This window comes from Anoplolepis gracilipes, chromosome 1 (assembly GCF_047496725.1).
Source record: "Anoplolepis gracilipes chromosome 1, ASM4749672v1, whole genome shotgun sequence".
In the NCBI taxonomy this organism is placed as follows: domain Eukaryota; kingdom Metazoa; phylum Arthropoda; class Insecta; order Hymenoptera; family Formicidae; genus Anoplolepis; species Anoplolepis gracilipes.
In genome coordinates, this window is record NC_132970.1 from 7050817 (window position 1) to 7078230 (window position 27414).

Sequence of the window (27414 nt, forward strand, 5' to 3'; positions counted from 1 at the left end):
ACCTATATTATATGTTTTCATCTTTAAAACTTTATTTTTAAAATAAAATTTTTTGCAATCTTTATTATTAGTTTAAAAATAAAACTCACTATAAGTTCATTAAAAAATAAATTTTATTTGTAAATTTGAGAAAGAACTTTCTCTTTGTATGTCAAGAAACAGTACAAAAATATGTAACACTAAAATATAATGAAATTGAAATATAAACTTTTAAAAACAATATAACATAATTTCAAATATAACAAGAATCTCGCAATTTGCGCACAGTTGCGAGATTTTTGTGTATAAAATATATGCAATAATATTGTCTCTGTTTATATTTTGAGAGCATGAAAATAGTAAGATTTTAATATCATATGGAAATGGCCAATTTCCATTTTACATATCATGCAAAAAGTATTTAATATTATTCAGAACACACGTATACAATGTGCACATAGATCGTACGTTTTCTAAATATTTCTGAGATATATTGCTCGACTTTTCTTATCGTTATTGTGCTAATATTAAGTATTAATATTGGAGCCATTTTTCGGTTGAAAAACGCATCAAACGTGAACTGGCATATCTTTCGTCGATAAAATGTAACTACGTGCAACGCGTTATGAAAATGAAAGATCGATTTTGCCACTGAAACGCAATCCGACTGCGTTAATTCGCGAACATCCAATTGCCATGCGCGACTAACATTTCGAAAATCAAATTACATAGAATTTAATGAGCTTCCTCGAAGAGACTTAATATAATTTTTCCATGTGATTTGCATCTTTTATTTTTGCTCTTGGAGAGAATTGGCCTGTCTCGCAATGTCATTATATATGACGCTGATATAATATGCATATATAAAACTTTTTTTTTTAATTAAAACACCCACAACTTTAAGACAAAAAAGTTCTGAATCTAAATCATATATCCTCGACGTTAATTTTAGTGGCAAATTCTTTATATAATGTTATGATGTGTCGTTGGACATACTAGAAAATTTGCAACTCTATATACATCTAAATGATTAACACATTTCAAAGAAGTATCTTTCTTTGAAAAAAGAAATATTTGTTATTTTCAACATGAATAACAATAAATATTATTTATTTGATACTCCTGAAAACATTGCGTCAATGAATTGAAATAAAGGAATATGTTTGAAAATTATACTGTGTCTGAAATGACACGGACAACTTCGAAGTGCCAAAAGCTTTCCCAATCTCAAACAAAGGCGTTAAAGAAATAAGCTGTCACAACGTATGAGATGTTTGGCGATAAACCTTCTGACGTACGTCTCATCCCGCCTTTTCATGCTATGTCATGCATCTAGTAGAGCAAATGCATTCTCGGTCAGACTTTGCCCAACCACTATATGATGTGTTCTGTATCGATATTTTCACGTTAAACTTAAGACGAGCTTTTCCAGCTGGCAGCCACGTGTATTCACGCATGTTCAATTTCCGTTTAGCTGTCCCAAATGGAAATCATGTTCTGAACCTTTGATATCCGGTGCTGCCAACGGTATATTCAAAATTGCAGGTATAGCTTATATAGTTACCTTCTGTAGTTTATATTATCAGTGAAATATACTACGGAAGTACTACAATCATAGTTAAATGTTTTATGTTGTCATTATTTATAAAACTTAAAGTTTAAAGTTTATTTATTAAACTTGTTTAAAATTTAAATGATTAGTATGTAACGAGAATAAAAAATTTCTTTTTAGTTATTACTGATAAATTATTTTGATTTTTTCTGTTAATTATTATACATTTATTTTTATAAAATAATGCGCATATGTATATAAATAACATGCATATAAAATGCACAAATTAATAATAATGTCCAATTTTCAATTTATGAATATGCATATGCATAAACTTATAAAATTAAAAAATAATAAAATAAGAGTTAAATTTTAAATATATTGTCTATAATATTTATAAAATTATTAGAAAATTAAAAAAAGGCATCAAAAATTACGAAGTATTAAGCTTCAAACATTTCTCAATAAAAAAAAATTACATTTAAATTTCAAAAAATTGCGAATAATAAAGGGAAATGTTATTTCAAAAATTTCTCGTATATCGCAATCAGTTACTTCTTTTTTTCGCTATGCATATGTTTACGTCCGAAAATTAGTTTGCACACAAAGTTTTACTAGTAACTTATTAATTAACTGGAGATAGATTGGATGAGCTTAGCGCACGAAATTGCTACGCTATTATTTCTTTTCTAGAGCGATAAAATTTCCTTTTTTATTTTCAACATAACATGTAATAAATTAAACTGCATAACGCGATAAAAATATAATGTTATATTCTTTTCTTAAAAATTGCGAGCAATGTGGAATTTAAAGGCTGTTTCATTCTACACATCATTCGTATTCTACATGCTTATGCGCAAATTGCGAGATCGTTGAACCGCAAGAAATATTTGCGCTCACCAGAAATGGAGGAATGAAATTACCGCGAATGAATTACATCAAGGCTGATTCGGATTCTCATTCGATATAACAGGATGTACAAGACGAAGAAATAAGCCGGAAAGTTAAACTCGAAGTTATATCCGGGTCGTCTGCAAATTCCGAGGATCGTTAGATAAATTTAATTTCCGTTTGTATTCCTGTGGACTATTTGCGTGGTATATTTGCTCTTTTGCGTCCGCCGAATATACATAAGCGGATGAAGGAAGTGATGCGATGCGACGCTCGCCTATGTGTATATTGTTCCTGCCGTTTATTCAAGTCCTCACGCTCTCCGGCCGCAGTTTCGCAGATTTACGACGACGTTCTCGTGCATTCCGTGTCGCAAACGCCGCGCTTGTAAGAAAGCTAGTATCTGACCTTCCGCACGTATGTAACACTGCAACGAATACGCCAGCGCATTCTTGAGTCGCGTGCTCTTAATACCTAGGAACTTTGTCGGCTGCAGTTACGAAACCTCATACACATGCCGCGCGAGTTAACGCGGAGAACGCTGGAAAATTTCCACCGCCTTTGAGCATACGACGTAAAGCACTTACGACGGATATCGCATGACCCGCGTATAAAATGCACCATTTACGCTGGAGAGCAATGTGTAGAATACTTTTTCTCAAGAATAGGATGTTAGTTTTGCAAAACATTTATGTCGTTGAATCGATAATTATGATAATAATTCATTTTTCTTGCAAACATTTTATGGAAGAAAATATAATATTTTATATAATAAATATAAATTTTTAAAAATTCAATCAAAAAGATTTCCAAAAAAAAATTTATGGTAAAAAATAGATTATAAGAACTATTCGTCATTTAAAAATCCACAAAGCAAGTATAAAATAATATTTTCTTTATGTGCATACATAGATTTATTTCTGAAATATTAAGTCTAACATATGTTATTTATAAAATTAAAAATTTTTTAAAATAAACAAAATATAATATATATTAAATATGGAAATAAAATAAAAATGTATTACATGGGAAAAAGTAAATCTTTTCTATTTAATCTAGTTTAATATTTTTATTTATAATTTATATTAATTTATATTTTATTGTTAGTATTTTTATATCTAATGTTTGTGTACAATATGTCTACTTTACAGAAATAAAATATTTTTTACAGTAAAACTATAACAAGCATTGGAGCAAACGCAGCATAACTGTTGGCAGATTAATATTTCAACTTCAACTAGTTGAAGTTGTAATCCAACACATCAAAAAGTTTACGAGAAGAAACAGTTTCAACCGCACATTATCAAGTGCGAAAAATAGCAAACTTTTCCATTGTTCAAAGTTACTTAAAAAAGGAGATGCTATAAGACTATAGTGAATAGAAGATCCCAATCTCCTACCTAACATGACCTAGTTTCAAATTCTAAATTTCTGCATCCTTTTATGTAATATAAATAACTGCCTAGTGCATGAAAATTTCAAATTCTTAAACCTAAGTAATAACCGATTTTATTATATACAAAATATAATCATGTATATTGATATTTAGAAAGAAGAATAGCTTAGTAATTTCCAAACTTGAAAGGAATAAATAAATAAATAAATAAATATATATATATATATATATTTATCTATTTATTTATTTATTTATACTGAGTGAGGGTAAAAATTCCTGTTTCGTACCCTATTTCAATTGATGCGTTATTAATGTCGCAGGTCACACTTGTGATGTACATATTATATGTATATCGTTTGAAAGGTAGTACTCTCACCTGTCATTTGAATATAGCATTGATTTATTTTAATTGTTTTTTGCTGACAAAACATTGGAGATTATACAAAATGATGGAAATTATTTGGTAAAAAACAAATTAAATAAAAGCTTTTATACGAGATTTTTTTATTAAGAGTCATCTAATCATCTGGCCTATTGCAATTCCACAGATTCCACAGAACATCACCTTCTGAGAGTGCAAGCTGTTTTTTATAGTTCTTACGGATGATGCAATCTCAATAAACTTTTTTAATGATTTTTACACCCGGTTCCAACTGTTGCACCTTTTCTAAACTCACAAAACATATACAGTCGGACCTCTTATCCTACGACCCTCTTATGCTATGAAACTTCTTATCCTACGACAAAAAATCCTCTCATGCTACGACCGCGAAAGGGGAATTATACCCCCACTCTCAAATTTTTGTCGTAGGATCAGAGGTTTAAGGAGAAGATTCTGGACCGAAAATGTCGTAGGATAAGAGGTCCGACTGTACCGAAAATGAATTTTTTCGTAATTCATTTTTAATAGTATAATTTTTTTCGTACCTTAAAAGTAACAAAAATAAATCAATGTTATATTCAAATGACAAGTGAGAATATTATCTTTCAAAATATATATAATACGTAAACATTTCGAACAATGTAGCTAACGCTGCATCAATAACGACCTTAATTGAAATGGGGCATGAACTTTTGCACTCACCCAATATATATATATATATATATATATATATATATATATATATATATATATATCGAGAGTTTCATAACATAGTAATATAAGTCTAAAGTCGCACTTTACAAGAATGAAAAAATCGTTTAAAATTCCCATTTAATGCATAAGAATGTGTCTAAATATTTCTGTATTAATTTCCATAATTATTAGATTAGTTAGTAGACTGCTTTGTTATAAAATGCAAAGCGTAAAGAGCTTTCATATGCTTTAATATCTAATTTTTTTTAAATTGAGGATTCGCCTCTATATGTTATGAAACTCTCATATGTATATATTGTATACATTATATATATATATATATATATATATATATGTACCTACATAAGAGACATGTTCCTTTTTATCTTCAATACACGAATTTTATCAACATTTTTAAACCACGATTATATCAATAAAATAAGAAAACTCTTTAGAATAAAAACATTCAATTTTAACTCAATCCTATAATAAATGGAAATAAAAAAATATGATAGAATTTATATATTATTTTATTTGTGGGTTAAAAAATTATTTTGTGTTGTATTAATTTTAATTTATTTTGACAATTATGACATTGATATTAGTAGAAAAGATAGAAAAAGTACATATATTCTTTTTTTAATGTAATGTTCGTATTTATAATAACTTTATAAGAATGACGCTTCTTTACATTGAAATAATAGCATTTGTTTAAAATAAAAAGTTTGAATTAAAGTATCATATTTTTTTCTAAGAACTCTCTTAAGATCTTAAAACTAAAAATCTAGGATATACCAAATGTGGATATGCGATAGTATACATATGTCAAAGAAAAGACGAAAGAATAAGGTTGACGGTTTGAAAAATGAGATCTTGTAACCGCAAAGCTTTCTCGCGGTTCTTTGTACGAGATATTGACATATGCAATTCTCTCTCTGCCCTGTTTATATCCTTCTTCTATACTGCGTTCGTTTTAAAAGAGTATCATGAGAAGAATATGATAAAAAAACCTGGTTGTTTCTATCCGTTATTCGAACTCATCAGAAATGTGACATTTCACTTGTACTAAACAGACATAACGGATTGATTCTTGCCAAGTGCGTGTTATACAAGGTATTATTGATTATTGGTTACTTCATTCGTTACATTTGCCCTCAGCGCAAATGCATTAAAGTGTTCAGATATTTGCTCAGCGTGGTTGCAGAATCGAAGGGCGATGAAAGCATGATGAAAGCCGATTAAAGCATTTACTACAGCAACCGACGATCATGGTGACAGTATTCGTGCGAGCTTTGGTAGGTAATTCGATTTACTTTAATACTATATAAAAAATAATTGATATATCTGTCTCCTCTCGCTTCACTGAATTCCCTGTACGGGTAATACAAAGCAGATTGCGTTTGTGATTATTCACATGAGCATATTGTGAAATATACGACACCGTTTTGCGTCACAGAAAACTAAAGTGTAATATGCCCTATTTATTTTTCAATTATAATTTTATTATCTTTTATAAAAAAAGTTAATAACTATTTAAAAATAATAATATATTTCTTTATATTTCAAGTTTAATTGATAATGCTTCTTAATAAAAAATCGAAAGCAATTAGACATCGCTTGCTCGAATGGAACGGAAAAAAGATAAAAATGCAATTGCTTCATGATTAAAATGTTCTTAATATCACAACGTACCATGATAGCCTATAAATCTACCGCGACGAGGGAAAAATACATTTCCGCTCGCGCAACACCTACATAGATTCTCCGCAAAATCCCTTTCGACATTTGCAAATCCCAGTATAGATTTAATCTTACAATATCTAAAACGAGAAATAGAAATAAAAATTATAAACGCAAAAGATTATTGTTTGCGAAAATTAAATGTGTGAATAAATCATTAATCGTATTATTAATTATATTAGAAATTAATTCATAAGAGAGAGAACCATACAAGTGCTTTAGAAAAATTAAGATATTAATGAGGATATTAAAAAGATAATTATTAAAAAGATAATCATATTTTGCATTGCACGTAGTACAGATTTCGACAAACGAACATAAAAGAAAATATAGAAAATGTCAAGGTTCAGTGTCATTGAGAAATCCGAGGCTCCGTAAAGATGCTTAAAATATTAAGAATTCAAATATGTAGATCAGTAGTCTGACATTTGAAGTTATGATATTTTTAGAAGTGTCTCGATCGTTCTGTGCACCTTTAAGTTCTCAAAATTAATTTCCATATATTTCTTAAATATAAAGATTTTAAGAATAATTATTTATAATAATGTACTCTTATGTACATGCATAAATATTAGTTTGAGTAAATTATTTCTTTACAATAATAACTTCAAATTTTGTCATTTTTTTATAATCACAAATTTAAATTATTATCGAGAGAAAAGAGATCGTTCTTTCATGTTATTTCAACAAAATATTTCACTTTTGCTGTAAGCAAATTAATATCGTAACTTTAACTATTTTGCGAACTAACTTTGATAGCAATTGACGCACCGAATAAGTATTGCGATATTTTTATTAAACATAATGGTATATCATTGATAAAAGAAATAAATTAGTAGAGCGTGAAGTAATTTTATTTCCGACAATTTATTGATATTGAAGTTATTTATAACAATTAAGAATTTTTAGTATACGCGTGTGTCTTACCGAGAACATGTACTTTATTAGTTATAGAGTATATACTTTCATTTCATTTATTATTATATTCTTGAGAGAAGAAACTTTAATTATATATCGAGTTTTTGTCTAGTGTTAAGAAAATACATGTTTCCGACTATATTGTCCGATATCGTTGTTGCAGAGACATGATATAGGATTGTTTAGCAATCATTTAGCAACTGTTAGCACAACTAACTGCTATTAATCTTTTTCTTTTTATGTCGGAGAATGAAGACATAAAAGACTGAAAAATCATACAGCCTGTGCATCAATTTTCAATGTGTCAAACTTTCAAAGTTCTTATCTTGTAAAGTATTATATGGCAACTTTTATAATAAGTGTATGAAAGTATTTAAAGACAAAGAAAATCATGCAAAGACAACAAAAAAATTTTTCGAATTTGTCTTTTACAACTATTTAGTAACTAAGTAGTCATATATAGAAAAAAACACAACATTTTTAAAAAATAAGATTAACAACAAAATTTGTGACAAATTTATAAATGTCTATTATAGATTTATGAATATTTTTTGCTCATAACTAATATGATAATTGGTTCAAATTTAAAACTACAATTTTAAAATGGATAGTAAATTTATATGATACGTTCAATGGAAATATAGATTGAAATTTTTATAGAACGAATTTAGTCGTTTCAATTAAACGTACCTAATATTTTAAATTAACTACGGATATGTACATACATTATTAATTAAAATTCTACAGAAAAGTTTTAAGTACCTGTTTTTCTGAAATACATGAAGTTTACATCAATAAACAATATTTAAACTGCATTATGAACAAAGGGTTTAAGTTTCTAAACCTTTAAATCCGCGAATCTGTGGTTTATGTCGTTGCTGTGTCATGGATTAGTTTAAAATCAACAGCGTTAAAACATCTATCATAATACCAGAGAATTAATATACAGATTTATTTAAGGATTTGCGAATTCTGAAAGTACAAATCCGCGAATTTTATAAAAATATACAAGTATTATAAAAAACCATTATATTGTCTTTAACAAGTAAAGAATTAAAGCTGAACTATTGCTTGTTTTTTTATATTGCATTCTATATTTCATATTCTATATAAAAAAATAACATAGTGGTTCCGATGCAACTTTCCACCGAGAGGCAATATTTTGATTGACGAGCCATGCAACATAAAATTGAAAGACCAAAATTTAACATTTATAAATCACAACATAATGTAAAACGTATGTTGTAAAATGTATAACTTGATTATATTATTATACAAATTTTTATGTAAAATGCTGTTATAAAAACATGGTGTATGTACTTCGCCAAACTTTTTTTAAAGTGTAATACGGCTGTAGTAGGCCCGACCCATAGAACCGTGAAATCCTGACTCGTTCGCACGATATCGGTTTAACGAAAATTGTTAACACCATTTATGCGGTGAAAAAGCCTTGCTCTCAGTGCCAGCGATTGTTCCAGAGGCGGATCACGGAAGCTATTTGCTGCAGATATTCCAGTAAAATTTTATTCAACAGTTTTCAAAATTTAGCAAGGCGCGAATCTGAGATGCAAAATACATTTATAACATACACAATGCCGATGCTTGAAACATCTGTTCAAGAATTTATCATTAATAAAAAATTATTGAAAATTAGTTCGTTATTTGATGTGAATGTCTATATAAATATATATATATATATATATATATATATATATATATAAAAAACATCAGTCATTATATTGTGTGAATATTTTTAAATAAATTTTTAATGGTTTTTTTTTATATATGTCAATGTAAATTTTAAACAATGATAAATTTGTTATAGCACTTTTTCTTACATTACTAAATTTTAACTTTATATAATTCAACGTGTAACGGTAATAAATGTATCCTATGGAAGAATACTGTCATGAATAAAGTTCAGTAATCATTGAAACAAGGCTAATCTGTGTAATTACTGTTAATACGGACGTAAAGCATTACAAATCAAGCAGCAATTCATTAACATCTTGTTTTTATGAACATAATTGTAATTGTAATCCTATCAATGAAAAATTTCTGATGGAGTTATGGTCACCTAATTTACTCGATAAAAGACACGGTTGCGCGAAAAATTCAGAATTTATGTAATAAATTATCTCACATATTTTCTTTCTTCGCAAAATAGTATCGTTTTTATTAAACATATAATTTTATTACATTTATTATTAATAACTTGTTATAGCAAAACATACAAAAATTAATGGTAAATAGCATCTGTTAACTTTAATTTCGAATTCAATTCATATCGTTTCAATTATTAAAATAGTTAACAAAAAGAAATTTCAACCGAGATATCAAAAGATATTTTAATATTAATTTAAATTTATTGCATGTTATGTATCTTATAATATTATACATAGTTTTTGTGTTAAAGATTTACAGTAATACTAATATTCTCACTACAACATAGTAATGCTAAACTGACATAACGAAGAATTATTGTTTTTTTATATCAACTTCTAATTTTTGTAGTAAATGCTATTACACATATTGTAATAGAAGTATATTTCAAATATACTAAACTTCTACAAGCTTAGTATCAATTTGAGTTATCATCTTTTTTTTTATTATCTATATATCTCTATATTAAATCTATTTTTGGAAATTTTTCAATGATTCTTCAATGTGATGGATTTACAAGCACGGCATATTCGTTGTATGTATTATACATACTAAGTATATTTAACTGTGCGATTTAAGGCAAATTTTTCAAAATCCTTCAAAAATGCTGAAAGCTAATGTAAACACAAAAAACTCAAAGGAAAAGTTCGCACGGTGAAATAAAAATGCAGCCAGAATGTGCAAATTTCTGACGAGGATGACGCGCATGTGGCATATTTTTGCTATGCTCGTGAAAAAGGAAAGAAAAAAAATGAGAAACGAAAGAAAGCACAAAAAGAAACAAGGAAAGGATGCTCCCTGTGGAATCATTCTATAGCCACGGGCTCTAACGCAAGTAGCTTGTTGGACTGACATAAAAAAAGTTAGGAGTGGAGAAGGATATCATAAGATAACTTGGGATTATGGTACATACCCATGTACCATAATCATGTCAGTGATCACTATTAATTGATCGATGCCGGCTGATGAAGATTAATGGAATCGCATAAGCAAATTTCATTAGCAACATCTTATGGATAAATTTGTGACGAAGGAAATATCTGCAAAATATAAACCTGAACAATAATAAATCCTTCCACGTTATAGCTCACAATCCTTCTTTTAATTAAATTGAGTCGGCTTTAATCTCTTAACACAGGTGTTGTTCAATATATTCGCTTTATAATAATTCTTTAAATACGATTATTCATAACTAATTGTAAGTAAATATAATTACTTTTGTAACTATGTATTAATAAAGGATTAATTTACTTTTAAAATATTATAAATATTATTTTTCTTGGATTATTAATTATAATATCAATTAAAAAATAAAAACTTATTTTTTTATAGTTTTATCAGTAATTTATGTCTTTGTAATTACTGCAATTGTAGTAAATAATCGGCAATATTTTTGGAGTGTGAGTAGAAACAAAGTTAAAAAGAGATTGAAGTCACTCATTTATAAAGGATATGTTTTTCGATTTCATTTTCAATTCCAGTCAATGATTACTTTTGCATAATTCGATTATTACAGCTTTGTACTTTACTTTGTCAGCAGAATGCATAAATGTGACAAGATAGATTTATTAATATATTTACATGTTTATAATCACATAACTACTACAATTATTTATTAAATAATAGCTGCTGACAAAGTTGTAATGATCTAATTATGTAAAAATAATCATCGACTGGAAAACGAAATTCAAAAAGTACCATTTATAATTAGCAAGGTAATTTCCAATTTAGACAGAATATGATGCGAATGCAGAAAGCATTCTCGCATAAAATGAACCTGTTTTGAACGCATTGGCTAATCGAATTTTACGGTGCGTTAAGACGAAATACCCGGCAAATTCATTTTATTCACAATCAAATAGCCTGGGGAATTTAAATCGTGTCATTCACAATCAAAATTGTAAATATGTTTATTAAATTTTCTACTTGTCGCATTTATCGTCCAGTTTTAATTTCAAACACCTCATACGTGCATTGCTATTTTCGCGAGCACATACATTTTCTGCATTTCATTCTATCTATCTTGTGATCAATCAGCTTTACACTCGGTATGTCGTAATGTCAACCCCTTTCTAACCCCTCTTCCTATTCACATTCCGAAAACATTACCATTTTTCGTCGATGTCATGTACCGATTATTATTCTATATTCCGATTATTTGATTAATATCAGTTAGCACTGACCTGTCAGTTATTGTTTCAATGTTCACGCGGTTTCGACGATATCGATCCTTTTATCCCGCAATCAAATGTACATGCTGATCTCTTTTTTCCAATAATGGACATGTTACAGGCGACATGACCTATCGAATTGTCGAAAAACGACATGGACACAAATACTAAATCAATATTACAATAGCGACGCAGTCGAAACAGTAATATCAGTTTCCATAAGAATACTCATATAAATAAAACGCGTATGACGTAGAAAAATATCTCTAGGTGTTTCGATAAAATGATTGAACGATACTATATACACTCTATACACGCATATTGTTTTAACAAATAATATTTTCCGCAATGATAATATCTCCTACTCTCAGCGATATTTTAAGGTTATTGTGGGAGTAAGCATTTTAAATTTGAAGTAAATAAAGTTGAAAGATTTAGAAAGATATTTACTAAATTTTAATTTAAGAGAACAATAATATCACATAATAATAAATATGTATATTAAAAATTGCCCAAATGCCATTTATGATCGATATTGTCATTTACATCCTTTGATACGTTTCTATTTTTACGCATAACAAGTACCTCCCTATATATTTTTCAACCATATTTATAGAGAATAAATATTTCTCTCGATTCGACGAAAAATTCATTTCTCAGTTTCACCGCGGATATCGAGTGTTAAATTGAGTGTCCTACGTTCCCGCGTCACATGCTTACAAAAGAAGGGAGATGATTCAGATATGAATCGTTTTCACGAAAAAAAAATGAAAGAAAAGATGGAAAAATAGCCATGGATGCCGATCGATGTGTGTATTATACAACCGTTGACCTACTTGTACTGATTAGTAGCAATTCACATCTAGTTAACAAATGCAATATCTAGCGTACAATTTTGAACATATAATCAATGCATTAAGTGATATCAATTCAAGATATAAATAACAATTAATATTCCCCCTCTACTATCTTTTTATTATATCTCGCCACATATATCAATTGTATTTATTACAAGTTTATCATGTTTTATATATATATATATATGTTAATATGAATAATTATCGTCTTTAAATGTTTCAACTACAAAATTTTAAAATATAAATCACATAATAACATTAAACTTAATCAAAATACATTATGTAAAAAAAAATTGATAAATAATCCCGTGCGAGATTATCATGGGGAAAGAAATTAAATAAAATAGAAAAATTGCAAAAACATTGAATTGTAAATCATTGAAATTGTTCATTTAATTTTGAACGCGATAAAAAATTCTTATAAAATTTCAAAGATTCTTTCTCCGTCGATAAAATAGTGCAACAATGTTGAACGTGTAAACAAGATTCTAGGTAAAAAAAAACTTTTAACCTTGTATTTTTACGTGCGTTTTTAAATAAATTACTCATGCAAATAATTGTCCCATAAACATACATATAGAAAATTTGCGCCTCCGTGTCAAAATCATGCAAATGCAACGGCGCAAAAAAACGGCAGAGTGCAAATATTCTTCTACCCTGCCGCAACCACATTTCCGATATTTATTTTATCAAGTCTGTTTTCTTTTTGACGATGTAGTCGTTTTTAGTTAGTTGATTTTTATAACCTTCGAGTCGCTGAAGGTCGACTCGATTTTCACGTTTGATCAACGAGCAAATAGACGGACGTTTGAGTACGATGGACGGTAAAATGATCTATATAAAAAACGCAACTTCCATTTTTTTTGTAATATGATATAATATGCGATTCTGTATTTTAGCTTTTTTATACTTTATTAAGACAGAGAGAGATTAATATAGATATTATTTGATATGAAACATTTAAATATCGTTGGCGTAGAAATATTTTTATATAATTTTATACGAGATAAAACAAAAAATATTACATTTTATTTCTTTAAATATCCTACATTAGATCATAGATAAATTTCTATTTCTTATTATTATGTTTCAACTAGAAATATTCGTCAATAAATAGTATCGTAAATTTTACGAGTTTCAATAGAACAGACATGATATAATATATCGAAACATTGTAGGATCGATACAGCACTTTTTGAGCAGCTGTGAAAGCAATTCCGAAAGCTGTGAAGAAACGCGAATCTTGGCTATAATTTTTCTACCTCCAGCTTGTTACAAGGATGACGGTTTATTTTACACTTCCACATCAATCATATTAGAGACATATACGTCAATCCGAAAACAATTGTAAAAGATAACTATATTATATATTTGGTATGAGCCTCAATAATATATTACAAGGATAGATTGTGATAATCATTCAGAACAATATTTCGTTCTATTGAGAAAGACATTAAAAGAAATGTATAATATAAATGGTAAAGGTTAAACTAACTTAGAAAAAAACAAAGAAAAGTTAAAAAGTAATTACTTTCTAATTTTATACATTATCTGTGCAAAAAAGAATTTTTTAAAAATATTGCATTAAGTGACAACTTAAATACGTATTATTTTTTAATAGTTTTATAATAATTATTCATTGGATGTAATTTTAATTATACTACTTGATCTTATTTTATTACTGATAAATTTATTTTTTAACAAAATTTCTCTTTAACAATCTTTTCACTCGTTATTCGTTTCGTCTGTTTTATATCAACTGAGAATATTGTGATAAAGAAATTGTAAACAACAGAGCAAAATAGAGATTTCTTCTACTTCATCCGTATTCTGCATTTTTCCCATTAACTCGTTCTTTACAAACAGCTCTTTAGCTGGTATAAAGATGCCTTGAGATTTAAAGATTCTTTCTGGAAGATATTACAATCTCGTCACGCAAAGAAGGATGAGATCAAAGCCACGCTTTCTAGCAAACGCGTTTAAGGTACAAATTACATCGCGAAATAGAAATTGCAGATATTATCTGCTATCTACAGACTTGATCAATGTTATATGCAATTTGCCTAGCACTTTTTTGTTTCCCAACTTGCATCCCCTTAAACACAAAGTAATGGAACACCTCACCCAAAGAGAGGTCATTTATTTACTTAAACATAAAAAATCATAACCTTATGCAAAGAGAAACTTTTCTCGTATAATATTTTTTTAAAAAATGACGCAAAGCTAATTTAAATAATGACAGCTTTCATCTCTGAAATCTAATTTTGTTATTGACTTTTTTTTTATCCTTATGTCACTTACGCATTTTTAATGTTCAATATTTTAATAAATTTAATAAAAAGTCATTACAAAAACTTATTAATATTGTAGACAAAAATAAAATTAATTACATATTAAGTGTAACATATTTAAAAAATATATGAATATAAATAAAGAAATAAATAAATAATATTTTATCTTATACTTTTAAAATGTATTTGATAATCAAGTACTGAAAAATTGTCTACTCAATTATTAAAAAATAATTTTATTTACAAGTATTGTTTAAATTAAATATATTATTTTTTTAATTTTAAATGTATTATTTATTCATGTTATATTTGTATAAATAAAATGCCCGTTTACTGAAATAAGCCCATAGTAATAGCATGATATTCTTTTGTTGATACATTTGTTTTCACGAAAAAAGATAATGCTGCGTCATATATATTTTCTACTGCGTGTTAAAAAAATCCAATTTTTGTGAAAAAAAAATTGCTCTGCACACCTCGCGCGGCCACCCACACAAAATGCATCGTCAGCGCTGCAACGATGATATAAGCAACGGCAATAAATACTTATGTTTACGTTGCTCGCTAGTGAATAATATTACGCAGATGCATTCATTGCACTCGCGTCGTTAACTCCCGTAAATGTGCAAGTATTGTACTTCGACAACATTGTTGCGGTTAAATAATTACCGTTATGAGAAGATGAATTTCGAGCATTAGTATTATCGTTTTTAGCATTTGATGTTGTATTAACAGTATGATTTAAATTTATTAAAGTAATATTTCGTGTTTAATTGACGCAATTAATATAAATAAAATTTACTTTCAAAGTAATTGTAGAATTTTAGAATTTATTGAATATTTTAAATTAAATCTTAACACTAGAAATATTTGTCACATATAACCTATAACGATCATAGAGAAATTAAGCGCGTTCAATAAGTTAAATTCAAAAAATTTTATTTTGAAATTTTATACGAAGCGCGAAATGATGAATGAAACAATATCTACAAATACGTTTGAAATTGCTTTCTAAAATATATAGAAATATTTCATTGTTACAAGAGCTTTCTATTGATCGAGATTAATATACATAAAATATTTAATGCATTACAAAAAATATTATATGTGCTTGATTTTCATGTAAAACGCATAATATATCAAAAGATAAAACAAAATTTAAAAGAGACATTTACATGAAACGTAATACAAAACCGAATATGTGTTACATTTAGACGATATAGTAAAACAAAGACCAATCTGTATCCTGCTTAACATTAAATATAGATATTTATATTTTTAGTGTATAAATAGAAAAAACGAGAGAAAGCGCGGCGAATCGAGTGTCAAAGATAACAAAATACAAATAAAAGTCTATTGCATTCTACACTTCATTTCACGCAAATCCGCTTTACGATTATTTGTTCTACGGCACATATACAAGGTGTTTATTTGGAAACTTTTCTCTTCGTTTATTTTGTAATCAACTAATTTTTTCGCAAAGTGTTTTGTGCAAAAGTTTTTGACTTCGAGAGACATAAGATGGTGCCATTGATTTAATCTTGGATGTGCCAGGGTTATGTGAATGCTAACTTAGTTTAATCTTAACATCTACATCCAAGGTCAAATAGTGTTATCTTATATCCCCCGAAGTCACAAAACTTTTGTACAAAACATTAAAAAAAAAATTTATCACAAAATAAACAATATGGAAAAACTTTTCCAATAAACACCCTGTATGTTACTGATTATTTTTCATCGTTATGACAATGTATCGAAGCAACATTTACCACGGATATTCCATCCCTCCGCAAAATCGCTATTTTATTGCTTCCTTTCTCACATTCTGTCTTTCTAAGCTTTAGCTTTCTGAGAACAAAAACTGTTAGGTTAGTAAAGGAAAAACTGAAAGGGTATTCGAAGAAGCAATAAACCGCGCGCGAAAAATGACGAAAATAAATGACGGACGAAGTTGGTCCAGCCCTTTAGCAAACAGAACCGACAAGTCTCCGAAAGAGATGCTCTTCACATTTTCTCATTTTATCTAAACGGTGAATATCCAAGTTTTAACCTTCATATCAAAATAACCGCTTTGACAACGCGAAGAGAAGATTTTTGTGCTCGTGTAATGTCAATATTTGTAAGCATCACATGCTGTCACATCCTAAGCCGGAATATTCCTTATCTTTATCTTTGATTGATCTTTTATCGAATAGAGAGATTTAGCGATATACCATCGTCCATTAACTGTGCAAATATCACGAAGGATGATACGTAACTCTCTCACGTTCATACGATCCTCACAGCATTTAGGAACTACTTACTGTTATCTGCTCTCAACGACATATTGGGATCGACCCCGATATCAGCAATCGTGTCGCGACGTCGATCAATATCCGCAATATTAGTGTTATATATATTATGAACCGTTTGCGCATATAAAAATAGAAAACTTATATATATATATAACTTGATTTAAAATAATGTTAATCTCTTTGAGCATTACATTATAATCTCATTTCAAATAATATACTAAAACTGCATTAATAGTCGAGTTTAACTGGATGTAAAGAAACTTTTGCGGTTGTCTATAATTGATGTTATATTTTTTACAATATCAAATGTTAAAAATTTTAAAGAGAAAAATCAAAAACAAATAATTTTCAACTTTTTTATGTACAAAAAATTCCATAAAATGATATTTCATACATTTAAATCATTTTTCCTCTCTCTGCAATAACACCTAAAACTTAAGATACTTTAAAATTATTATCGTAAAATTGCTATGTAGTAATCAAATTTATCATAAACTTCTCTTCATCATTTATTAAAGAAAATTTATTTCGGATATTTTAACTAAGAAAATAAAAAAATATTATTATTCATCTAAAAAAAGGGTAAAATTCAACATTTAGATCTTTAATACATTTTTATCATAAGATACTTTTTATATCATAATACAAATTGTATTTTTCTTCATATTAAATAACGATTTTGAAATATTGCATACAATAATAGAAGAGATAAGGTCTCTTCATTATTCATATCTCTGGGAGTTAAAATCCAATCTTCTGTTTATCACCTTTCTATTATACCGAGAATCCGAGAGTCAGATTTATCTTCAAACTGTTAATCATATTGTTTTATTCTCCATATTAAACAAAATTTAGCTATGAAGAAATGACCTACATTTGGATTCTTGACGTTAAAGGTATCAAAGATTTCCTATCGGTGATGATGTATCTCTGGCACAGATGTATCAGACTCAAATATTTAAAATTTTCTCACGGCGTGATTAGTCTATTTAACATCTATTGTGATACATTTACCTTAACTTATACGCACAACAAAGGATCGTTAGATCTAATGATGTAAAAATACTCGGCTATAATTAACTTTTTCATATCATATAGATAAGAGTGATCCTATCTTTATGATATAAGAAAGTATAATCTTGAAATTAATCCTTAGAGACGGGATGTCATGTTCTCGAATGACACGATAGATAGAACATCGCAGCAAATCAGACTCGTATTTCTTGCGATATGTATATGATGGGTAATATATTATTTGAAACGTTATAAAATGCTAGAGAAATATAAAAATGTTATCATTATTTTTGATAGCAAATTCTCTCCAACGACCTTCTTTATTTTATCTGATAAATGGAATAGAACTGCAGGCGTACGTGTCGAGAAAATTGAGAAGGTGGACATTATGTTCTTTAATAAAAACGTTTTTTACGAATATTAAGATAATATAATTATAAGCTGATATTATCTAACTGTATATTTTTAACGGTGATATTTTTGTGTTTGACATTTAATCTTTCATTTTCTTTTCAAATATGATCATATTTAGTGTGACCATATTTGTTGATTTTTTACTGTATGTAAATAATAAGCACAACACGCAGCGCTTTATGCATATTTTGTTTTAAATGTCGCACACAAGCGACTTTGTGACTCGGTGAAAATTATTTTAACCGCTAGCTACTCAAGCATTGTTTATCTCATCCTTCTTTGTATCATCAACGGTCACGACTAATGTTCCATTGGCTGTTAATTAACGTTGTTAATTATCTTCACAAAATCATCTTCACAAAAATGAAGGAAAAACTCGCTAAATTTCTTACTCAATGTCAAAATTTTTCACTGTACGTGTTTTTTTAGGAATATTCGTAGTAGTTTTTTTATTAATGTTTTTTTATGCAATGTTTAGTTTTATATGCTTAAATTGTCTAAAATAAATGATGTATCGCACAAATGCGAGCAGTAATATAAGCATGTGATGACCGTACGCGGTTAACGTTAAATATCGATCGTCAAGGAGAGAGAGAGAGAGAGAGAGAGAGAGAGAGAGAGAGAGAGAGAGAGAGAGAGAGAGAGAGAGAGAGAGAGAGAGAGAGAGAGAGAGAGAGAGACAGCATTTTCTATTTATTTTTCTAAATTGCACAATCAAAGATCATTTATCTCTACTCTAGTGTCAGCCTGTCACGTGTTCTACTCGACACAAGGATCATTAATTAACAATGTTAACCGCAGTAGTGGCTAAAGATAGGTGATTTATTACGACAGAAATAGCGCGAATAGAATCGCTATACTTGCTCGATCATTCTTCCTTAATTATTTTTCAATGTAAATTTAATTTTTATTTAAAATAATGCATAAGTGTTTTCTTTTTTTTTACTATTTTTAATTTAATTTTTTTTATTATGTAATATTTGATATTTTTACAAATAATATCTTCTAAATATATAAATTTATTCACTTTTTTTAAAATTTTTTACTTGTTATAATATATTCTGATATATATAATACATCCTAGTTGTTCACCAATTACGAAATAATTTTTGAGTCTTGAAAAGATAACCAAGGTCGTCAGTGTTCACTCTACCTTTATTCATTTCGTCCTTTGTTCTGAGTAAAGGTAGTTCTCGACTACGTGACCTGCTTCTTGATGACTTCTGTTAATTGTTACAAAGGCATTATAATCTCATAAAATAAATGTAATGCAAATAACTGATGAAACAAACGTGACAATAAGAGCTTAACTATCAATGATAGTTTAGGGAACAATTTTGATTTTCTTTTTATCATGATAGAAGATATTACGCGTATATTTATTTGTTGAATTTTGTAGAAAGCGGCTATATTATTGATATACCGCACGGGATCTGGGGTAATTATACTATAACAACAACGTTGTTATAGTAAAACTCCATTAAAAATTTATTTTTTCGTGTTCATTAATTATTCTTTTAAATAATAAAAATTTGAATGTACTGTAACTTATTCCACAGCCATTATATATGATTCTATATTTACTATTATTTATATATATTTATATATATATATATTTATATATATGTTATTTACTTATAGCGTCGATTTAATAACGAACAAGCAAAATCACAGTAACGAAGCTACAATGTAATACGCAATGAAATCAATTTCAAACATACCTGTATTTGTTCGACAGCAAATAATTTCGTAAGCATGCTTGGTCAGCACGGCTCGTTTAATCTATTTTCGATATTCTCTTACGGCTTTTTCATTTTCTCATTAATCCGTCCGATGTATAACTTTATATAATTACTAATTATATTGCAAACAAAACACGATGATATAGAGATATCTATAAATGAGGAATTTGTCAAGGACAAGAATATAAAATAAACTCCACATCTATACCAGTACTCTGCAATTTTAACAAAATAGAAATTAATTGCTATTTAATTAACTCTATGTAAAAATTAATATATTCCAAAATTTTAATTAATAATTATAAATGATTAGAAATAATTCTTAAGTTTTATGAATTATCTGTTTTAATATATTCCATATATTAAAGTAAATTATGATAATGAAAAGTGTAGTAATTTGTGCAAAAAATAGCTATGTATAAAATGCGCACAAAATTGTTATGGCTTCATAACTTCATAAATACAGACATACAGGTGAAAAGTTAATATAAGTAAAGTGCTAGCATCTCATTTATAGTTTTTTCGGAAAATATTTTACAATCATGGGTTTTGGACCGTGAAATTGAGCCGTCGCGCCAATTAGGCCAATCAACTCTGATGACAGCCACTTGAGCTTCATTTATTTAAGCATTTTGTGTCCTGTCGTTGCTTTCGCTCTTGGGCGTTTGCAGTTTGATAGTTAATTAACAGCTGTCGTCACCTAAACTTCCGTAGACCCTAAGGGACGACAATTTACACATCATTAATAATAAATATTTGGTAGTTGTCGCACAATAAATAAAGTTTCCTATGTAAGCATCATGTAATTACCAACAAAATATTTATGTAAACAAATTATCTTACGTAATTGCATCATTTAATTTGCAATAATATAACGTGTAAACATATAAAGTTTATCTAATTTAAAAAAGATAAAATTTTTACGTCGGATAATTACGATGGAATATCACATTAAAAGCTGAAAAAATATTTTAAAATATCTTTTTTGAAAAATCTTTAATAAAATTCTTAACACAAATCTATTATCTATATATCAATACATGGTCGGTTTATGTATTAAGAATTAATTCAATTTGATTAATCCGAATTAAAAAATATTTAAAATGTCAATTTAAAAAAATTTTTAATTTTTAAATGTTAATTTTTTACAGGACACAATATCTTTTTGATAAAAGTATGAAGTTTTCGCCAAAAGATGCAAACCATTTCTAAAGCTTTGATAAAAAAATCTTAAAGAAGTGAAACTTTACAATAACATAATACGACAATAATTACATTCGTACATTATATATTGTAAAAGTGCAAAATACTTTTTTATTTCAAATTATTTTAATACACTCCAATAATGACATAATGCATTGCAAGATGCATATATAATTTCTATATCACTACCTTTTTAAACTTTTTATGTAAAGCAAAGATTTTTATTAAAATTCTTGTCAAGAAAAATATTTCGAATATATTTTTTTTCTTTAATTTTCATTGTAGTATCTTAAAAAATGTTATATATGTATATGTACGACTCGAGAACATAATACAATTATTATATAATACTATATAATAAAACGTAATATAATTATTATATAATATTATATAATACAATACTATAACAATTTGAGTCTTATATAAGTAATTAACAACTCATATTCAGAAATAATTTGTCAAAGTAATATGCAATGCAAAATAATATAGCAGAGCAGAATTATTATGCCGGATAGAATAATGACGTCGATAATAGACACTAAGTGGAACGAACACGAAATCTCACTTGCCCGTTTACCGATTCACGTTTAATCCGGAAAGTTTAGCGAATTACATGTAAATATCATCCATTGAGACGATATGTCAGATTATATAATTAAATGGCAATTTATGGGCTTACCGCAGCGAAATACACAATTAAAATCGTTTTGACTGTGCTAAAAGACCGATTAAACTAGTCGCCTTTAGCAATGTAATGCAACGAAACCGTTTCGTACGCGTTTCCAATTGATTTAACTGTATTAGGATCAGTATAGATTACACATATGATAGATGCAATGAAAAACGATATAATGGAGAAATATCGATTACATATGCGTTTATTATTTTTAAAATCATAATTAATTTTGTCGGAACAATATCTAATTATCGGAAAGATTACGCAGCAAAATTATAAGTAATTTTTTTATCCTTATAGATAAATGTAATGTACGAATGACATACGTAGTAGTACAAGAACAATATAATATAATTATTTGTAAAATTAATATTAACTATGCAATTATGGTGGATTCATATGTATAAATATTTATATATCTATAAAATTTATTTAAAAAAATGTAATTTATTCTAAAAATACGTAATAAACGCAAATAAATACATATAATTAATATTATATGTACTAACACGGAAAAAATCATATATTTATTATTAAAATTATATATTTAATAAAATAAGAAGTAAAATTAAGACTATTACAAAAATAATAATGTATAAAATTGACGCAGGTTATAAAATATTATTCGGTTTTTATTTAACACCATAAAGTTAATATACAGAGTGTCCCGTTATTAATCTTTTCATTCAATTATCTCCAGAACTATTTAGTGTTCGAAAAAAAGTTTAAGTAGAACTTTCTCTCTTTCGAGAGAAATATCTTACTATGGACATAAGTCTTGTCTGGATAGAGGTATTTTCGAGATTTCAAAATAATCTTTATTTTTTTAAATGAAACTATATATTTTTGTTTAGCCAAGCATGTTACTGTAGTTTATTCTGAGACAAATTCATTGACCTATGATATATTTAGTCTTTCAAAACCATTCAAAATCATTTACCATTGCTTAAATTCTCCTTTCACTGAGTATCCCAAAAAATGTCTTCATCTTTTGTATTCGAAACGAAACCTTAGACATCAACACACTTTATTCTATCCTTGAATTACAGTTACACGTCTTCGAAAATTGCCTTAGTAATTTGTTGCGGGCATCCATGATCCGAGCTTTCATATTATCAGATGTGTAAGTTCTTCTTTGTAAACTTTAACTTTTACGAAGCCTCACAAGAGAAAATCTAGACATCAAATCCAGAGACCTTGGTGGAAGTCATAATACTGACTCCTTTGAAAATAATAATGCCCTAGCAGATATTCCATGTTTGTAAACATGAATACCGATAAGTCGTATCATTTGTGTGAATTCGCGTCACCATGCCTACCAATTTCTACAAAAGAAAATCTTATAACCATTCAGCGAGGGAAAAATTTTAACAATGTTAATTATCTTTTCATATAATCTTAAATGACTTTGAAAGACCAACATATCATAGATCAATAAATTCTTTGGATAATTCTTGGAATGGATTACACGTCTAGTTAAACGAAAATATATATTAGTAAAGAATTGGACTAGTTGAGAGTTTATTTACCGTACCTAGCTTAATTCCTAATTAGTGAAGTTACACCTCAGAGCCTTCAATTAAATTTGAAAATATATAGTTCCATTAAAAAAAAAAAAATAAAGATCATTTTGAAATCTCGAAGATACTACTATTCAGACAAGAATTCCACAGTAAGATGTTGCTCTCAAAACAGAATAAGTTCTAGTTGAAATATTTTTTTTGGACAACAAATAAACCGGGAAATAATTGCGAAAGAGTATAATAGAACACCCTATATCAGATTTTAAGCAGTATTAGTTTAATAATTGTTGATAAATCATATCTCTTTTATTTTATAGACATCGAATAGAGAATTATTAAAATTTCTAAAGTTTCTGTGACCTTTGTAAAACATAAAAATATTTTATCATTAAACGATATAAAACTATTGTTTTCCATTGCACGAAAAAGACAAATCTTTGCGAGAGGCATCGCCTATGTCACATGTTTTACAATGTGCATTCCTGCTACTTAATTAAGCCACTTACCGAATACCTTTGTTTCGGGGTGTGCGCCATCGATATACACAAGAGTTCCGCATTAAACGGAACGCAAATCGATACCGGATTGCGTCCCACTACCAAGTAGCTTACACGAGGTTATCGAAACAGCCGTAATCAACAGCTAGACACTCTTATATACGCTATTGTCATTGTATCAATGATAACTAAACATTGATACTTTTTTTTATTTTTGAACACGTTTCTGCTGAAGCATATTTATCAAAACATTTTTGATTATGAAATAGACATAAAGAATAAAATAAGAAGATTATATGAAACATAGTGCATAAGAGTATTACTTAATATATTATATCATATTTTTATATTAATCATTACTACAATTAATTGAAGCAAAATATATTTAAACAGATATTACGTGTCGAAATAGTATTTGAGAAATATATTCCTTTTGTTGATTTCTGCAGATTTATTTCTATATTAACTACTTATTTTTTTAGATATTTTTAATTGTTATCAGTTTAATGTAAGTTATTTAAAATGTTTCTACATCTCTTTACCGATTATGTAGTAATATAACTATTAGTTATGAAAATTTTCAAAAGTAAAAATGTTTGGAAATATTCTAAAGGAGATTAAGCTATTCAGATTGCTGTATAAATTGATTAGGAATCCTACAAAAGCAAAAAAGAGAAATCTCTTTCTTACTTCAGCTTTAAAATTATGCTCTGATGTTCACTACTTTGCCTACTTACAAATTATTTCTCAAAATCCTACTAATTAATTCTTTTCAACAAAATGCTATAGAATCAAATATTTAAATTTATAATTTTTATACAAAAATCTTTAAGATTCTTTGTAATTGCCTAAATTAACTGTTTACCATGAATCAATTCCACAATCTCTCAAAACTACTTGCATTCCAATGCAAACAATCATATTCCAATATGATCATTTATATATATCTATATTCTATCCAATTTTCAATTAACAATACTGCAATGGAAAAAAGTCAAATTTACATATTTAATTTTATTCTGTTTTCTTTTTGCAGTAACTCTATAAATATAAAGAAAAGTTAACTATATAGTGGGCTATTAATTTATAATCGTTAACCAATCTATATGTTCCTCAATATACGTCTTTTATTGTAATTTTTTTAAGATTAAACAACGCGTAAAATATGACATTGCAATCACTTGATAAATACTTTCGGATAAGATTAATAAAATCATCAATTTTGTCCACCTCTCTGTCTGAATAATCCGATTATTCTCCTGTTCTTCCTACACATAATTAATGACAACTGAACGTCACTAACTTCCTATCGTTTATTAGCGAAATCGCTCTCACTAAATAAAACCGCAGGTCGCACCGTCCATTTATTTTATACATTCCGCAGGACCACAAGGTCAAACTCTCCTCTCTACATATCTAACTTCGTTACGTCAACCGTCCGGCGCCAACTGAACATCCGCAGAGTAATCGTCTCTTCCGTGAGATACGAATAACGTATGTGTTTTGCCTGATGTAGGTTAAAAAAATCTCACACAATCATCACACCAACTCACCCGTTGTCATGTAACAGTCTGCTTGTCTTGTCAAGAATGAATCACCAGTAAATACTCTCGAATCCTCGAATATGTACGTGGCATTCGTGGTTGTCGCTCTGGAAAAGTCGTACGGTTCTTAAGTGATCGATAGTTTGACAGAAAAATTTTGGCGGAGTTCCCAATATCGTACAGAAAAAAAGTTCTCTTTTCGTTGCGAGTTTCGCGCGCGACTCGTAAGCTCGGCAGATGAGAATAGAAAGGAAAACGAAAATGCTCTTTACGGAGAGGCGCACAGTGGGCGGCCAGTCGCGAGACGCGTACCAAACCCAACTGAAGAGCGACGATACTGTCCCCGTGACCGCGCCCCCGCCCCCGATTAAAACCACCCGCGCACGCGTTTCGCCCCGAAACTCCGACATAGACTTCCGCGTCTTCGGGGCACCACCTCTCTCTGTACCTAAAGTGTTTTACGTAAATCGCAATTGATCCCAATACACCGTGGGGGAGATCACGAACCTATGATTGCCTTGCGAAGGAATTCCTTGGGGAAGGACTAATGTGTGGAATGTACCCGAGTAATGTTTGGTAGAGAACCGGCTGATATTCTTCTCGAATGTGTAATAAATGAACCATTGAATGTGGGACAGTGAAATATAAATATAACATTTATTCTACTTCTTTCTACAAAGTAGCCCTCTTTTTGGTACACGGATAGGTGACATCGCTTATACCCGAACATGTGTATATGTTGCTTATATATAAAAAAAAATGATCATCATATGAAATATTTCATTTAAAATTGCTTTTTTTTTATCTTAGTTGTTTTTAGCTTAATTTTTGTCAACTTTTTTTCTTATTTTTTAGATAATATTTTTTTAAAAAATACTTTTAAAACATACTTTTTTATCCAAAAGTACAATGTTTGAAATTCTACAATAAATGCATATATAAGCCATAAACTACTAACATACTATGATATACTAAAAACATATATATGTATAAACTAATATATGCATTTAAAAATTTTATTTTTATACTTTTTACCTGTAACAACAAACATAAATATTTTTATGACAATATACTCTGTTTTTTTTAATGTAATAAATAGTTACATTAATGTAACTATTATTTTATTTGATAAAAGAAATTTACATAAAAAAAAAGAATTTATACGAAAAAATAAATTTATATGAAAAAAAGGAATTTTAAGCAAAATGTGTGTGTATGTGTAATTCAGGTTGTATAAAAGTTTCAAAAATATATATTTTAATTTGTAAAAAAAACAAGATTCTATTGGATTTTTAAGTTAAAATTAATTAAGAGAAAGTAAGATTTCTTTGAGAATACTAAAAAGGCATAGTTATAAGATACCTCTCAGCAATATATGTTATATTGTTGCACAACTTCCATTTAAAATCTATTTTTAAATATCAAACATTTTAACAATATGCACATATATTATTAAAAAAAGATGCATATATTA

At 28.2% G+C, this 27414-nt stretch overlaps 1 protein-coding gene across 6 annotated transcripts in view; it reads right to left on the minus strand.

The window, feature by feature from the left end:
• Window positions 1–26691, minus strand: part of Nmdar2 (glutamate ionotropic receptor NMDA type subunit 2) — a 203625-nt gene extending 176934 nt beyond the window's left edge. For 5 of the 6 annotated variants that reach the window (XM_072900991.1, XM_072900952.1, XM_072900930.1 and 2 more), the window contains exon 1: window positions 25950–26690. The gene's annotated coding sequence lies outside the window, so the exon portion shown is untranslated. Of the gene's footprint in view, window positions 1–25949 lie in introns of all 6 variants that reach the window. The other variant, XM_072900943.1, reaches the window with a different exon arrangement.
• Window positions 26692–27414: the final 723 nt, after the last annotated feature.